The sequence below is a fragment of the Neomonachus schauinslandi genome, chromosome 4 (genome assembly GCF_002201575.2).
Source record: "Neomonachus schauinslandi chromosome 4, ASM220157v2, whole genome shotgun sequence".
NCBI lineage: Eukaryota > Metazoa > Chordata > Mammalia > Carnivora > Phocidae > Neomonachus > Neomonachus schauinslandi.
In genome coordinates this window covers 15719946-15738394 of record NC_058406.1, presented here as the reverse complement: position 1 = coordinate 15738394, position 18449 = coordinate 15719946, and the positions used below count along the sequence as shown (strand labels likewise).

Below are 18449 nucleotides of genomic sequence, written 5' to 3'. Positions count from 1 at the left end.
GACGTCAGCACGCAGGAGACGCAGGGTTGGGTGCCCGTGGAAGTGGGCGGGGCCCGGGGGCGAGTCCAGGCAGAACGGTTGGAGGCGGGGCCCGAGTTCATCCCCCGCCCCGGCTCTGGCCGGTTACTGCGCACGCGCCGACCGGCTCGGCTCGCTAGTTCGGTGTTAAGCTTTGCACCTCTTTCTCCGACGGTTGTGTTTGCTACAGTCATTTGCAAAGCGCTGCCACTAACAATGCTTTTGTTCCTTTCAACCTTCTGAGGCAAAGTATTATCATCCCTATTTTGCAAAAAAAGACGGAGGCTAAAAAAAAAAAAAAAGACGGAGGCTTTGACTTGCTTGCGGGCAATGACTTGCCTGAGACCACCCCCCTCCCAGGCCTGCATTGGGTCCTTCGTGGCGCGCCACGCTTCTCATCTGCCTACACCACACTGTCCCTCGCTCCAGTCACTTCGGCAGTCTTTTGGTTCCGGGACTTACTCCCTGCTACAAGGCCTCGCACTGTTTCCCCTGGCTTCCTCTTCTTCAGCAGCCTTTGGTTGGCTCTCAGCCCTCAAATGTCACTGCCTTCCTGATCACCCTATCCTCACAGCACCTGTTTATCATCTGTCTTCCCTGCTAGTGTGCAGGCTTTGGGAGAATAGGAACTCTCAATCTTAGTCTCAGATGTTTCCCAGTGTTACAGGAAAATCGCTTATCTTAATAATACTTCATTTATTGGTGACTACCACAGCTATTTGGCCAAGAAAGACACCTATTTCCAATACATCTGATATATTTTCTTCTGAGTTTTTCAATTGCACAAGAAGAATAACTACATGTTTGAGTGTTTACTATAAGCATGTTGCTAACAGCTTTGCATGTAATAGTAGCTAATGTATGCTCACAACTACTCTATCAGTTAAGAACCGTTACCATTTATTGGTGAATGAACTGAGGCTCAGAAGTGTTAAGGAACTTGCCCAAAGTTGCCAAACCAGGCAGTGGCAGAGTTGGGACTTGGACTCAAGGGGCTGGCTCTAATTGATCATACTACCCAGAAGGTGATTATAGAGAAATCAGAAGACAAGCTTCAGCTGTGGTCCTATCCCTACTGATACAAAATATTAACATTTTGGTGTACATCTTTCCAGATACATAGAAATGGAGAGAGGTGTATACACATTAATTGCACAAAAACTGTACTGTTTTTCTCTTTCAAAACTACATTGTGAATATCTTTCCATCTCAAATGAAACATCGTTTTTAAAGGTCATATTCTATCGTGTGGGCATTACAATCTAATCAATCTACTATTGGAATTTAGGCTGTTTTCGGCTACTGTAACTTTTTGACTATTGTAAAATGCATCAGCTTGGTTTTTTAAACTTGAGGAAAAATGGTTGTGTTTTCTCCCTCTGCAAGGCCAGTTGGCAGTGACCTTTCTTTCATCCCCTCTCACAATCCCATGAATGTCCCCAGACAATACCTGCCCTTTCCATGAGCAGCAATATCTTGATGGGTGTCACCACCCAACCGCTTGGCTTTTCCTGCCTTTATTCTGAGAACAAGGACTCACTTAGCAATTTGTCTTTTCTCTTGTCAGGTTTTTGTCAAAATGGTCCTCCCCAACCTTTTCACAGCCCCAAAAGACAGGAGCGTTACTACTAGACCCCAGTCTACCCCTTCCCTTGCGGCCAGCCTAGACCCCAGACTCCCTAGGGTCTCCTCCCCACTGCCCCTCTGTTGGCGGCTGCCTCATACTAACGGCAGGAACAGCCCATGGGTCTCCAGCTCCCCTTCCCCTGTGGTTACCAGCCCGGCGTCCATTCCTCCTTCTGATATCACCACTTCCATTCCTGCAGCAACCCCTGCCCCCAATTCTCAATTCCTGTGGCTCTAGAGGAAATGGCTCCATCCCTAGGTGCAGGGATAGACACGTGACCCAGGCTTAGCCAATCAGAGAATTATAGCAGCATTTCAGCGATGGGCATATGACGCGATGAGAACCAGTGAGATTCAATTCTGGAACTTTGGTAAGAACTGTCCAGTTGATGAATCTCTCTGCGGAGGGCTGGATGTCACCATGGCCCTGCCAGCGGCCATCTTCCCACTGCAAGGAGAGAAACTGCCTGAGAAGACCACACCAGAGGGCAAAAAGAGAGCAGAGAGAAAGAAACAGTCAAACCAAGGCCCACTGGCATTGTTCGAGCCCTTGGATCTAGTCTTACTTCAGTTTCCTTTTTTTTTTTTTTAAGATTTTATTTATTTATTTGAGGGAGAGAATGAGATAGAGGGAGAGAGCATGAGGGCGGGGAGGGTCAGAGGGAGAAGCAGGCTCCTTGCTGAGCAGGGAGCCCGATGTGGGACTCGATCCAGGGACTCCAGGATCATGACCTGAGCCGATGGCAGTTGCTTAACCAACTGAGCCACCCAGGCGCCCCCTTACTTCAGTTTTCAGTCACATTAGCTGATAAATTCCCTCTCCTTCCTGAGCCAGGTTGAGTCGGTTCCTGTCACTTGCAACTGCAAGATTCAGCCACCCCACCCCTCCACGTGCACCCTAGTGTGGTACTTGACACCACCTTCAAGATGATACCCAAATCTCTACTTCCTCCAGCTCCTATTCCCACCACCAAATTTCCAAATTTCCAGTTACTCACAAGTCCCATCAGCGCCACTGATGCCATCTCCAGGTCCCCCCTGCTTCGGGTTCTGCTGTGCCTCTATCTGCTTTGGGCCCCTGCACCCTTGTACATCCAGGGGCTCCCAACCTTTCTGCATCAGAGGTCCCACACCTGCAAAGTTAATGTCCCATTTCTAGAGGCTTCCTTTGATCATCTCTGTTTTAATTCATTTTAGACAGCACAACCTTTGCCTTCCTAGATCTCAGCTCCTATTAAGTCACCTTCCGGCTCAGGAACCCCAGTGTTTTTTCCTTTGCCTTCAAAATAAAGTTCAAAGTCCTTTAGCCAGGCATTCTGTGTCCTCTGTGATCTGGCACCAGCTTGCCTTTCCAAAGTTATTTCCCTGTCCCTTCTGTATTGGTCAGGGTTGTCCAGAGGAACAGAGGCAACAGGAGGAACAGGGGGAGGGGGAGGAGGAATGGGAGAGAGAGATTGATCTGTATTGGTTTGTATCTATCTATCTAAAAAGATTTATTCTGGGATGCCTAGGCGGCTCGGTCAGTTAAGTGTCTGCCTTTAGCTCGGGTCATGGTCCCAGGGTCCTGGGATCGAGTCCCACATTGGGCTCCTTGCTCAGTGGGGAGCCTGCTTCTCCCTCTCCTGCTGCTCCCCCTGCTTGTGCACCTTCTCTCTCTCTGACAAATAAATATATATTTTTAAATCTAAAAAGATTGATTCAAAGGAATTGACTCACACAATTATAGAGGTTGATAGGTTCGAAGATCCATATGGTGAGTCAACAAGCCGAGACTGATGGTATGGGTCCAGTCCAAGTCCTCAGGCCTGAGAACAAGAACTGATGTTTCAGTGGCAGTCCAACAGTCAGCAGGCTCAAGACCCTGGAAGAGCCAATGTTTGAGTCCAAAGCCAGGAAAGATCTCTGTTACTCGACAGAAGGTCAGTCTTTTTTGTTCTAGTCAGGCCTTCTCCTGCTTGGATGAGGCCCACCACATTAGGGAGTGCAATCTACTTTATGTGGTCTACCAATTCAAATGTTAATCTTATCCCAAAACACCCTCACAGACAGGCACACCCAGAATAATGTTCAACCCAGTATCTGGGCCCCTGTGGCCCAGTCAAGTTGACATTTAAAATTAACCATCACACCTTCCATCACACATCTTATATGTGTATGGTGCAGCAAGACTGAATTACCTAGTATCGTGCATGTAGGTACCATGATTTCTTGCCTCCATGTCCCTGCTCATGCTGTTCCCCTTGCCTAGAACACCTTTCCCGCTCATCCATGCTACCTATCAAGTCCCACTCTCCTTCTCACCATAAACTGTACCTTTTGCCAACACTGACCTTGTGTCCTTTCCCACCTCTGTGCTTCTGCAGATCCAGCAGTTCCCTTCCCTATCTGCCAAAGTCCTATTCTTCTCTCCTTCAAGGATTAGTGAGGACCTCAGCTCCTAAGCCTTGCCTGACAACCCCAGGCAACCCATCATTCCTATTACACTGTGTATTTAAAGCATACTATATTGAGGGCGCCTGCGTGGCTCAGTCGGTTAGGCGACTGCCTTCAGCTCGGGTCATGATCCTGGAGTCTCGGGATCGAGTCCCGCATCGGGCTCCCTGCTCGGCGGGGAGTCTGCTTCTCCCTCTGACCCTCCTCCCTCTCATGCTCTCTGTCTCTCATTCTCTCTGTCTCAAATAAATAAATAAAATCTTTAAAAAAAAAATAAAAAATAAAAAAAAAAAAAAAAAAAAAAAAAAAATAAAGCATACTATATTGAAATCATTTGTATCTGTGCTAACTAAACCATTAAGCCATGAGCAGGCAGGGATCTTATCATATTCATTTTTGTATCCTTTTACCTAATTTCCTAGCACATTGCCAGCCCTCAAAAATGTTTGCTAAATAATGCATGAATGAGCATATTGCCACTTTTTCCACAAAGCCTGCTCTGCTTCTTGCTGCTAAAGTAATCTCTGCTTCTTCGAAACTCCCACCTGAGGATTTCTTTTTTTTTTTTTAAAGATTTTATTTATTTATTTGACAGAGAGAGAGATAGCGAGAGCAGGAACACAAGCAGGGGTAGTGGGAGAAGGAGAAGCAGGCTTCCTGGTAGAGCAGGGAGCCCGATGCGGGACTCGATCCCAGGACCCCGGGATCATGACCTGAGCCGAAGGCAGACGCCCAACGACTGAGCCACCCAGGCGCCCTCACCTGAGGATTTCTTCAGGCCCTCACCCTGTTCTGTCATGTTTATCCATGCTTTCTCGGCCCTACTGTAAGCTCCCAGGGGCGGGCTCAGCTTGGGGTACATTTTTGCACCCCTCACAGTGCTCTTCAGGTGCCTTAAACATTTTGAGGGAGAGAAGCCTCAAAACATCATTCTCTGCCAAATGCCGAAGACCGCAAATCCACCACCATTTCCCCAGGACCTGCCAAGATTTACTCAAGAAGATGAGGATCCACATTAAAGAGGCTCTCCTTTGTGGTCTTCAGTCATAGGATTTACATGAGAAAGTTCCAATTTAAGACTTTCCATGTGGAAAAAAAAAAAAAAAGACTTTCCGTGTGATTCATAGGCAATAAAACTATAAAGAAAAGCAAGGAAGTGATTATTATAAAAATCCGACTGCTGGTAGCTTCTAAAGGAGTTTGTAATCTGGAAGAGATTGGGGGTGGGGGGTGTTGGCAGTGGTCTATTTCATGACCTCAGTGATGATTACATGGATGTCTGCTTTATAATCATTCGTTGTACTATATATTTGTTTTATGTGCTTTTCCTCATGTGTAATATTTCACAAAAATAAAGGTTGGAAATAAACAAAAATAGTCTCACTGTTGTAACTAAAGGGTTGCTGTTGTGTAAATTCCTATCGCTAAGAGGCAAGTCTACCCTTCCCTCCTGATTTACCAGCTAGGTCTTCCCCTCGACTGGCTGGTCATGGTCATGGCTCAGGCCATCCCAGTAGCCCCAGTCTGCTGCTAGGACTCCAGATGTGCTCCCAATGTGGCCTGTCACACCGTGAGGGGCTAGGACTGCTGCAGCTGCAGCTCTACTCCATCAGCTCCAACTCAGGGACCTCGTCCCTCTGAGCCCCTCCTGCTGCTCAGCCTCCCTCTTCCACTTTGTGCCACATCATTACGCTTGTCCAGGGACCTGGACCCTTCTTGGAGTCAGAGAAGGGAGAGGAACTGACCAAACCTGTTTTCTACCTGCCTTTTCTCTAACTGGCCCAGGCTTGCCTCCTTCATCTCTGTTACGATCTCTGGTGGAGACAATCTGGGTCACTGAAGAAGGGTGCATGAGATAGGACAGGGGAGAGGAAAGTCTAGAAATGACTGAGCAACTCCATCTGCACTGGTAGGTTTTGGTAAGAACCCAGAGGCACATGGTATGGTGATGAAGTTTTTAATTTGAAAATGATCTGAGACTCGTTCATGTGAACCAATTGGTCATGGGCGTGTTGTGACCAATATTCAACAGTTAGTGAGTGTATTACGTGCTAGGCACCTTGGATGCGAAAATACTGATATCCTCCTGATTAACCTCTTCAGTGGCTTCTCCTGGCTCTTGTCCACCTCTCCAACGTCCTCAGAACTATGCACTCACTCACTGGACTCCAGTCATGCTGCCTTCTTTGTCATTCCTCAGACAGAACTGAGCTTACTGTGCCTGCCTCAGGGCCTTTGCACTTGCTGCCCTGAGCGCTCCTGCTCTGCGTGAGCCTGCTCCTTTTCATCCTGCACGTCTTTGCTCAAATAGCAACTCTTTAAGAAGATCTCCTCCCCACCCAGCTTAGAGTAGCAGTTCCAACCCACTACCATACCACGCTGTTTTCTTTCTTTCATAGCCTTATCATTCTCCAAAATGATCTCACCCTTTAGTATTCTTACTGTCTCTCCCCAGACTCAGTAAATTCAAGGGCTTCTTTCACCACTGTACCCTCAGTGCTAGAATGTAGTATATACTTAATAATTACCTGTTGAAGAAATACAATGAATGAAGACATAATCTCTACTCAAGGAGCTAAGGTCTCATGGTGAGACAAACAATAATCAAAACAAGTGCTAGGACAAGGGTTTGTACAAGTATCTAGGAGAATCAAAGAAAAGCAGACTGTTCATAAGAGTTATACTTAATGTTTGGGACGCCTGGGTAGCTCAGTCATTAAGCATCTGCCTTTGGCTCAGGTCATGGTCCCAGAGTTCGGGGATCGAGCCCCATATCGGGCTCCCTGCTTGGCGGGAAGGCTGCCTCTCCCTCTCCCACTCCCCCTACTTGTGTTCCCTCTCTCACTATGTCTCTACCTGTCAAATAAATAAATAAAATCTTAAAAAAAAAAAAAAGTTAATGTTTACTAAGTGCTTCCTATGCTCCAGGCATTGTTCTAAGTATTTAATATGTATCATCTCACTTGAAATTCACAAGAATTCTGGAACATAGAAATTATTACCTTCAACAAAAATGAGGCATGAAGAGGTTAGTACCACTTGCCTAAAGTCATATAGCTGGCAGGTGGAAGAGCTGAAATTCAAACCCAGAGCCGATAAGGAACGGTTTCCCAAAGGAGTGAGGTCTGATCTAAATCTAGAGAACCGGCACAGGCTGGCCAGGCCAGGTTGGGGCGTGCTGACCACTGGCAGAAAGAACAGGCATGTCCAGGTACGCAGGCATGGAAAAGCAGGAGGCTCAAGAGGTAGATGAATCTCATCGACATAATGTTGAACACAAGAAAACAAACACGAAGAGGTTATACACTGTGTGATTCCATTTGGTTCGGAAACAGGCAACACTACTCTATGGTAGTAGAAAACACAATAGCTTACCTTTCAGGAGATTGAAGACTAGGAAAGGGCCTGAGGGAGACTCCTGGGATGCTGGCTATACTCTGTACCTTCATCTGGACTGTGGTTATGGGGATATGTTCACTTTGTACAAATTCATCCACTCATACAATTTCCAAGATGCATGTTGTACTTAAACTTAAAAATTAAAGGTCACCTTAGCAATAGTATTAGCCTAAAAACCAAAACACTTGTGATTTTTGAAGAGGTGTAGAGTATTTGTGAGTCTTGATGGTGAGCTTTAATGGCTGAGGATAAGAAAAGCAAAGAGGGGCAGTTGGCTGGCTCAGTCGGTGGAACGTGCCACTCTTGATCTCGGGGTTGGGAGTTCGAGCCCCACGTTGGGTGTAGAAAAAAAAATAAGATCTTAAAAAGAAAAAAGCAGAGAAATGGGATGGAAGAAATGAGAAGCTAAGAACAGGATTTAATGTGTAGAAATTAGAAATGGGAAGATGGAGAGTTCAAGAGAGGGGCTCAGAAGAAAAGAACAAGATCAAAGGGTCACCTGAGAAAGAATCACTAACTGAATCTTCCCCTAACTGGGCAGATTCAGCTACATTAGCATCTACTGGATGTTTCTGTGCTTCCGGTGCTGCGGGAGGGTGACCCTCACTGGGAATAAGACAGGAACAAGACAGGTGTGGGAGCTGAAGCTCAGGGAGGTGACACGACTTGGTCTGAGATCACACACTTCATAACCGCTGGAGTTATCTTTGGCAGAACCTCCAATTTGTGCCAAGACAGGCCCCACTTGGAGGCGGAGTTTGGGCTCAGAGGAAGCGAAGGGGAGGCCCTGGCCGCTTTGGTGGTGTGGGTGGCTTCCTGCCCAGGAGACACACCCAGCTTCTAAATCACCATTCTGGGCAGTCAGGTTGTTGCTAGGCACCCGGGGGCCCCTTGACTTTTCAAGCAGAGCCAGCCAAGGGCAGTTAACTTCACCTCATTGCAAGGTCAGGTGCAGAACAGAGAGGGAAGCCAGCCACCTAAGTGAAGCCTTTCCTTTTTTTTTTTTGTTTTGTTTACCTCCATCCTCAGCCCTCCCACAGGCCCCCTCCCATTGTCTCCCATGAATTCTAGTTGTTTGTGTTTGCTAGAAGGAAGAGCCTTCAACCAGGCAGCGATCAGGTGTCTCCTACAAAAATCAAACTGTTCCTTGAGTATCCACCACGGGCAGGCCCTGCGTTGGAGGCCGAGCACATAGAGGTTCCCTCTTGACGGAGCCCACAATCTGCCTGGGGACACAGCCTGGACGCTGTGCCACAGTGACCCCCAGAACAGGGCGTGGCATATCGGGGACACCACATACATTTGCTGAATGAACAGGGACTGTACCGAAAGCTAAGGTGTTAGAGGAGCTCACAGGGGGGCTTCTGATGCCAATTCGAGCCACAAATCAAAGGCAGCTTCATGAAGGTGACCATGCCTATCTGCGTCATAAAGAATGAGGAGGAGTAGGCTGGCAAAGACTGGGGGAGGCATGGGGGAGAGGCATTCCAGGCCAAGGGAAAAAGTCCAATAAATGCCTGACAGTGGGTGGAAAATGCTTAGCAAAATAGTCAAGCCATTGTCAAGAGCATTGCCCTGAGCTGCCTGTGAAAAGTGACCACACACGATGCTCCTGGAAGGGCCAGTTACATTTGAGTGCTCCAACCACCACCGCCATCACAGTGGACTCCTCATGGCCCCCACACCCCGCAGAGCTGGCCTCCTCCCCGGCAGCCAGGCCCTGGCACCCACTCACTGCTCAGGGAGTAGCTGCCCAATAGATGACAGATTTTTCCATGGCCCCAGCCAGTTGCTAGGAATCTCGTATTACCTTGTGTCCCAACACTGGTTTTCACCAGTAGCCATCTGGCAGGCGCATTTTTCAATAACTAGATGAAATTATTCTTTTGCAGAACTTGGGGGTCAAAATAATCACAGAGGGAAAATCCAACACGGGACAGTTGAGAAGGACTTCCCTCGGGCTGTTCTGCATTTTCCTCCTCCTCCGTCTCACAGAATTAAAAGCGTTTAGGGTTCTTTAGAACTAGGCTCTAGATGGACTCAAGAAATGACAATGACAGACATTTGTGGCAGCTGGGTCATGCCGACTACAAAGAGAAAGCACAGGAATCCTCTCGGGAGGTGTCAACAGAGATAGGGAATTACTGTCCTCTCAAATTCCCGGAGCCCTTGAAACTCTGGACTTGGTCTGCTCTTTGATACCCAGGTGGTGTGACCTCAGGGCAAGGGCATGGGGCTGGAGCCAGATGAAATGGAGATGGACTCCAGCCTCGCCTCTTACCGGGTTTGTTTGGGGCAAGGAACTTCATCTGTAAATTCACTTCCATGGGAAAGAGCTGGGACCACAGGGTTGCCAGGAGACAGTGCTGGGCAGCTGTGAATTGTACCAGGTCTGGTTTCAGGATGTGGAGGTTGAGGGGTTGAGTCGTGGATCTGTCACTTACCTCTCTAAATCTCTTATGCTTTGGAAGTTTGACCCCATACCTAAATACTCTCCCTTGCGTTTGTTACTGAAAATATAAGGATAGGTATTAGCCATATAAGGAACTACTCTGCAGCTGCTTAAAAAAATTTTTTTTAAATAAAGCAAATCTCTGTATGTTGACAGCAACAGACCCCAAGACTTACTGGGCAAGAAAAATATATAACCTAAACATACATGTATTTTGTGTAAATAAAAAAGGGATAAATGTGTGTGCACACACATGTATGTTCTTACATCTGTGTAATTCGTGTTTTCTGGAAGGATATGTAACAGACTGTTAATGGGAAGAGCCTTTAAATTTTCCTTTTATTCCGGGGCGTCTGCCTTCGGCTCAGGTCCTGATCTCAGGGTCCTGGGATAGAGCCCCACGTCCGGTTCCCTGCTCAGTTGGCAAGCCTGCTTCTCCCTCTCCCGCTCCCCCTGCTTGTACTTTGTCGAATAAATAAAACCTTTTTAAAAAAAATTTTTCCTTGTATTCCCTTCTATACTGTTGGATTTTTCTATCCACATGCAAATATATCTTTTGCTTCAAAAAATGTCAGTGGGAGTTTCCTAGAAGTGAAATTATGGGCCATTTTTGTTTTCATACTTTTTCTCTATCAAATGAAGCTAAGAAATGTTATTCTAAATAAGATAAGGCTCAGGTCATGATCCCAGGGTCCTAGGATGGGGCCCCACATCAGGGTCCCCGCTCAGCTGGGAGTCTGCTTCTCCCTCTGCCCCTCCCCCTGCTTGTGCTCTCTCTCGACCTCTCTCTCAAATAAAATCTTTAAAAAAAATTGTAAGATGAAGAAAAAAAGAAAAGCAAAAGAAGAAACATCTTGCATGCAGGAGATTCTCAAGAGATGCTTGTTAAATTCCTACTTCCAGACATGATAGAAAAAGCCCAAGACTAAAGGGAAAGAAATCCCAGGCTTAGATCCCAGCTCCACCATTTTCTTGGCCATCTTGTGTAACTGGTGAACCTGTTTCTTATCTGTAAAGCAGGTGTATTTATATGAATAGGTAAAGCCAGATGACAATAAGGATTAAATGAATCATGAATGCATCTATCCTAGCACACAGTAAACCATCTCAATAGAACGGCTGGAGTTGGAGGGGTAATTTCAATCTTTGTATCAAAGAACTTAAGATTTGCCAGAGTAGGTGACATTACCCAAACACATACAGGGAATATGAAACCCAATATTTTAAAATTTTAAGTAGGCTCCATGCCCAAAATGTGGCTTGAAGTCATGACCCTGAGATTAAGTCACAAGCTCTACCAACTGATCCAGCCAGACACTCCAATATGAAACCCAACTTATACCACTTTTCCTATAGCTTTCTGAATTCAACATTAAGCTTAAGAGACCAGGGATCCAAAGGTAATCTGTGGCGTATTTCAGATGAACTCTCCTGTTAAATCAGTAGTTCTCAACTATAAGGCCAATTTGCCCCGAAGGAACATTTGGCAATGTCTGGAGACATTTTTGGTTGTCTCATCAGTGGGATGCTACTGGCATCTGGTGAGGAGAGACTAGGGATGCTGCTAACATCCTATAATGTACAAGACAAGTCTCCATGAAAGAGAATTCTCTGGCTCCAACTTGCCCATGTTGAGAAAATCTGTGCTAAGTTCACTCAACTCAGGACACCTCCGTTGTCAAGCCATAAAATCCCTAAGGTGGTAACTTTTGGGTCCACCTGGAAAGTCGGCTCCTTTACTTGCACACTATATTCCAGATCATCGAAGCAGCATCGAAGCTAAGAAACTGGTACAGATCAGGAAATTCTTAACACCAGGAGTTCCTGATCTTTGCAGACTAAAGGAAATACCTTCATAATGCTCTGAACAAACAGAAGTATTAGAGATACTCTGACCCTCCCATGGTTGTTAACTCCTTTGCCAGTGTTAAATTTTACTCTCAGAATTAGGAATAGAAAAGCTTCACCTAGGGCGCCTGGGTGGCTCAGTTGGTTAAGCGACTGCCTTCGGCTCAGGTCATGATCCTGGAGTCCCGGGATCGAGTCCCGCATCGGGCTCCCTGTTCAGCAGGGAGTCTGCTTCTCCCTCTGACCCTCCTCCCTCTCATGCTCTCTGTCTCTCATTCTCTCTCTCAAATAAATAAATAAATAAATAAATAAATAAATAAATAAATAAAAAGAAAAGCTTCACCTATGGGGCGCCTGGATGGCTCAGTCGAGCAATGACTCTTGATCTCAGGGTTGTTGAGGTTGAGCCCCCCATGGGGTCTATAGGGATGACTTAATAAAAAAAATCTTTAAAGATTTATTTATTTATTTGAGAGAGCGAGAATGAGAGAGGGAGAGAGTACATGAGAGGGGGGAGGGTCAGAGGGAGAAGCAGGCTCCCCGCTGAGCAGGGAGCCCAATGCGGGACTCGATCCCGGGACTCCAGGATCATGACCTGAGCCGAAGGCAGTCGCCTAACCAACTGAGCCACCCAGGCGCCCCAATAAAAAAAATCTTTAAAATAAAATGGTTTTAGGGGCCCCTGGTGGCTCAGACGCTTAAGCGTCTGCCTTCAACTCAGGTCATGATCCCAAGGCCCTGGGATCCAGGCCACATCAGGGTCCTTGCCCAATGGGGAGCCTGCTTCTCCCTCTCCCTCTGCCTGATGCTCTCCCTGCTTGTGCTGTCAAATAAAATCTTTAAAAAATAAAATGGTTTTTAAAAGCTTAACGTAGTCAATAAAAGGCGCACAGTTCACCCTTCCGTATGTTTGCTATTCCCCAAGCATTCCCACTATCACTCAAGGTGGGATTCTGTCCAGTGATCTCCCACTCAAGTTCAATTAAAATCTCACTTCCCTAACTTGGCTATTTCCTCTCTCCTCTGATTTTAATGTATTTTTTTTTTTAATAGGAAAGTGTTTTGGGGGCGCCTGGGTGGCTCTGTTAAACATCTGACATTAGCTCAGGTCATGATCTCAGGGTCTTGGGATTGAGCCCCACATCAGGCTCTGTGCTCAGCTGTGGGGAGGTCTGCTTGTCCCTCTCCCTCTCCCACTGCCCCTACCCCTGCTCATGCTTTCTCTCAAATAAATAAAATCTTAAAAAGTATGTGTTTTCTTAGTGCTATCTCAAAATCAGATACCAAAAGGAAGACTAGTTTTACTATTATGGTACCCATAGAGCTCAACGTCTTCCTCTCTTCAAAAACTATACACTCCTCCTTTATACTGGGTTTTGTATTTGTATCCTACCATCTAGACCAGTCCCGAAGGCACAGAAAGTATTAACACACCAGCAGAATACACAGGAGTTCCAGCTTGGAGCTAACCAATCCCTCTCCTGAAGATTAGTTTCTGAATTGGCACCATATGGTTACAGAAGCAGATGTACAAATCCAAGAGCCAGGCAACAGAGGCAGAACGGTTCAAGACTGGGTCCCACTGAGGAAAAGCAGCTGCTGTTTACTCTTTGCCGGGCACCACCACAGCCACGGACTGCTCTGTCTCAGCGGTCAACCAAAGCACAGGGCTCCACACACGGAAAGCCAGAGTGACCTGTTTCAGGAAGAGCAGCAGAGAATGGTCAAATGGCTTTAGAGTGAGTTCTCTTGCGGGGGAGACAAGAGAACACGCTGTGGAACACAGGCCATGGAAATAGGGAAAGAGAAAAATCAAACAGATTTATCTAAGAGTTACTTACCTCTGAGGACCCTGTTTTATCCCCTTCTCAAGTTTGAATTTAAATTCTGACTGCACACAAAGGTCCGGCCTGTTCCTATCTTATCTCTAGCTCGCATCTACTCCTGATAATAATCTCAACTTTCTCAAATGCTGAGTAAAAGCTAAAAAGGTAAATCACCACAGGACATTGTGATTAAGGACCAAACTTTAATATTTCAAGGACATCTAAAATGAGTTACTGGTGGGGTTACAGAAGCTTCCATTCATGCCACCACAGCAAGAATCAAGAATTCTGAAAGTTGAAGCAACTACCTCTTTGGATACATAACAATATATTAAAGCATGTCAGAAAGTGCAAAAAAGGAGGCATTCAGCAGAGCAAAAACAAGCAACAGGCTGATTGTCCTAACAGGAAGGTCCTAACAGAAGCTCTTTCTGGAGCTCAGTCCCAGGAATTAAAGCTGCCTCAGCCAGAGAGAGGTCCAAATATGGGTTCTGATGGATTCTTATTACAACTAGTCACAGGCAAGCTAAAAAAAACCCGAGGTTCACATTTCCCCATGACTGTTGTTGGCTCTTGCAACAAAGAGAACGTTTGGTTACTTCTCACATGTAGGCTGAGCAAGAACCCTGTGGCAGCACTTAGCCAGTGATTCTGACCCCAGGCGGACATCTCTGGGCCCGAGCTCTGAGCTCCTCCGGCAGGACGGCCTGGAACTGCTCCTGCACCAGCATCTCCACAATCTGCTCCTTTGTGTGAATATCGGGTCTCAGCCACTGTCCAGCAAGCTCCTGGAGATGTCTGAGGACATCCCTGGGACCAGCTGCATCCTCATAGCGGAATTTCCGGAACCTCTGCCTGGAGGCTGCTGCGTTAGGAGGATTCCTTCGTGGCATGGTCTCAAGGTCTTCAAGAGAGTCTTCATCGAGGCTCTCTGGTGGAAGCCCAGAAGGCTCTCGTGGAGCCTGGACCTGGGGAGCCGATATTAGGACAACTTCTGGCTCCTCAGCCATCATCTCATTTGACGGTGACCTCATTTTATCATTCTGGACTTCTCTATTTCTTTGTGTTTCTAGGTACCCTTCAGTCTCCATTCTGGAACTCTGGAAAAGGAGATTGCAGACTCCTAAACACAGAGAAAAGACAGGCTCAGCAAAAACAGACCAGAGACTGTTAAAACCACCTTGATCTCATGGCTCTGATCCAGACCCAAGTTCCATCAGCTTTCCAATCTTAACAGGGTTTCTTAATAAAGCTACTAGAAATTCTATTTTTGTTTCCTCTGGATCAATTGACACAATTGAGAAAAATGGGTCAGCGGTTTACCAAAATGAAGAATGTAGATTCTCAAAGTAGAAAGAATGAAGAACGCTGGCCTCGCTAACCAGAGAATCTTCTAGAGAATCTTTCATCCATCTTCCCTGCATTACAAAGTATTTTACATGATGTTAAACCAAAAAACTATGTATGCACATGACGGGAAATCTTTAAAATCCCAGGTGTTTGCTTCCTCCAATGTCTTTTATGGAGTTGTGTATGTCCAAAAGCAAGTTATGAGGAAGTACTAAAATGTAAGAGATAAAGGTCTGTTCATTGAAATCTACTCTGCCTTTTCTAACCCCATCTCTTTCATGATGAAAGAATAACAAGTGTTATAAAGTACTTTAGGGGGCACCCCTGGGTGGCTCAGTCAGTTAAGCATCTGCCTTGGGCTCAGGTCATGATCTCAGGGTCCTGGGATCGAGCCCCATGTCAGGCTCCCTGCTCAGCAGGGAGCCTGCTTCTCCCTCTTCCCCTCCCCCCACCTCGTGCTCCTGCTCCCTTGCTCACTCAAATAAATAAAATCTTTAAAAATAATTAAAATAAAAAGTACTTTAGGAGCTACCATCAGGGTTAAACCTAAACCCCCTCTTCACAAAAAAGAAAAGAATAGAAAAGCCCCTATGTTAAGATCAAGATCCTGGGCGCCTGGGTGGCTCAGTTGGTTAAGCGACTGCCTTCAGCTCAGGTCATGATCCTGGAGTTCCGGGATCGAGTCCCGCATCAGGCTCCCTGCTCGGCGGGGAGTCTGCTTCTCCCTCTCATGCTCTCTGTCTCTCATTCTCTCTGTCTCAAATAAATAAATAAAATCTTTAAAAAAAAAAAAAAAAAAAAAAGATCAAGATCCTAAGTTCCTCTAATCAGTCTAATCAGGGCCGCCTGGGTGGCTCAGTTGGTTGAGGTCTGACTCTTGATTTCAGCTGCAGGTCATGAGCTCCATTCTCAGCAGGGAGTCTGCTGGAGCACCCCTCCCTTGCTCACAGATATGTGCTAGCGCGCATGCTCTCTCTCCCTCTCCCAAATAAATAAAATCTCTAAGTTCCTCTAAACAGTATACGGGAAACTGAACTAGTCAGAATCCTAGTAGCACACACGTCCAACTCTGGATGCTTGTCAGCTCTAGGATTAGTAAACCAGCTGTAGTGAGGGAGGGGAGGAGGGGCACACTAAATACCTGCAAAATGCCAGAAAAAAAAAGGCTTTGCTTCATTGGGGTTAGGGCCCCAGTCCAAGAGAAAGGTTACGTATAGGAAAACTACAATCTATGTTATTAAAAAAGAGACAGAGAGACTTCAAGTGACAGTACAGAAATGACTAAATTAATTTCCACATCAGGGTATGTCAAAAGAGTACAACCCCTATGATGTGGTCAGTTTTCAAAGACCATCTCTTTTTTTCATCAACAAACCCCCTCCCCCAAGAACTAAATTCCTCCCTAGTCCATAAAGCAGGAGTGTTGACATTTAAAATCCCTCCCACCTCAGAGATTGTCTCAAATCTGTTTCCTGGGTAACAATTGACAGAGGCCAACAATCACCAACACTGACCAGCTACCTTGAATTAACTAGTTCTCAGCTCCTAGTTAGCTCTTCTTCAATGTTTCATGACCCATTTTCTAGGAATCTTGGATTGATTCCAGACCCTGCAATTTGGATATTCTTGGAATACACTTATTCTTCTCATATTATCTGGGTTTCTGCTCAATCAACAGCATGTACTCTTCCCCAAAAGTAAGCTGTCACTAACCTAGAGTGATGAAACCCAAAGCAAAATATCCCCTAACTCAGGGGTGCCTTGGAGAAAAAAAAAATATTTAGTCAAGGAAAGGCTGGATGAAACATTGAGAAAGCAAAATCCTGGGAACAACCTAAGTGACCATCAACAGGGAAATAATTAAAGTACTGTCAGCCATTCAGCGGAATAAGTGCAGCCTTATGAAGCATGAACTCAGCCTGTGAGTGTTGATACAGACAGACGTCCGTAACACATCACCACCTGACTAAGGGGCAGATCACTATGTGTAGTATGATCCCACCTGGGGAAATTAAAATACATACACAAGCATATATGACCAGATCTAGTCACAAACACTACCTTCAATTGTACTTACTTTTGAGGGGCAGGGACAGAAGAAACATTTTTCATTCCATCTTTCTATATTGCTTTCTTTTTAACTACAACTATGTATTACTTTCCTAAATCAAGAGGAAGCAAACATTCTCCTCCTGCCCAAAACCTGAGTGAAAAACCCCTAACACACTTAGGAAAACACCCTTTTATTAATTCTTCTAGCTCCCAGCCCCAGAGGTCCTTACAACCCGACTTCTAATAGTCTCAACTGTCAAGAGGCCAGTTCTCAAGGCCGGATCTGAAAGATGGACCAACTCCACGATTTGCCCAGTTTATAAATCCTAACAGTTTTAGAAGACCAGGGACCAGACACAATGCTTACCCTCATCGGTTAATAATGCCGACTTACCGAGCACTTACTTCCTAGCTGACATTGTGCTGAGCGTTTTACACTCTTCTATGGGATCCTCTCAGCCACCTCTAGTTAAACTCTCAATACGACTCTCTACTGCCCCAGCTGTCTATTAACAACAGCAGCAGCCAATCCTATTTGTTGAGTTGTACACGCCAGACACTCCGCGGAAGCTTTCCCTCACCCAATCCTCCCGATGACCCAGTAGGACAGTTACTGTCATTTCCATTCACAAACAAACTGAGGCTTGACGAAAGGGGATTTGCCCAAGGTCACAAGACCAGGAGGTGGTGGGAGCACCCAGCTGAGTAGAAAATTCCCGGCGTCTAGGCGGGGAGCTGAGCCGGGCTCCTCCCACCACATGGGCGCGGCTCGGAGGGCCTAGGTCGGACCGGAAAAAGGCTTCTGAGGCTCCAGGACAGGACCTCCTCCTCCCGGGGTGAAGCGAGATCCAAGGCCACGCCAGCCCGAGCGGCCCGCAGAGTCCCCGAGCAGGGCTTCTCCACTCCGAGGGCGCCCGCCACCGCCACCGCGGCCCCCCGCTGCCTACAGACCGTGCGCCGGGAAAAGAGAGGCGGTTGGAAGGGATGGAGGGAAGGAGGGAGGGGGTGTTCACCTGCGCAGGTGCCACCTCGGAGGGTGGAGGGAACGGGGCGGGGGCGCCTCGCGAGCCGACTCGAAGCCTCAAACCGACTCCGAGAAAAGGAAACCAACTACCCAGCGCAGAGCTTTGTAGCCCGCCGCCGGAACCGGAAGTGGCGCCCCGCCCGGAAGTTGGAAGTGAAGGGGACCAGGGTAGAGGGGCGGGGCCCCGGGCGGGGCCCCTCTAGGCCTCGGCGGTTCTCCGCAGCTCCGTGGTTTTAACCCGTGGTGGGCTTTGGGCCTTCCTCAGCCCTCCGTTCTTTCTACAGTGCGGAGCTCTTGGTACCGCCTAGGTAGCTTCTCCGCTTCGGGGAAGTTCGCTGATTTTTTAAGCCGCGCCTAGGTAGCTTCTCCGCTTCGGGGAAGTTCGCTGATTTTTTAAGCCGCAGTTTGCCCAGCTGCAAAG

The 18449-nt window shown here is 46.8% G+C and overlaps 1 long non-coding RNA gene across 1 annotated transcript; it reads right to left on the bottom strand.

Annotated features, from left to right (window-relative positions):
- Positions 1-13791: 13791 nt before the first annotated feature.
- On the bottom strand, positions 13792-18151 carry LOC110574740. Its single transcript, XR_002479980.1, has 2 exons — positions 18018-18151; positions 13792-14725 (listed from the first exon to the last, which is right to left on the bottom strand). It is a non-coding gene; the product is annotated as an uncharacterized LOC110574740 (long non-coding RNA).
- Positions 18152-18449: the final 298 nt, after the last annotated feature.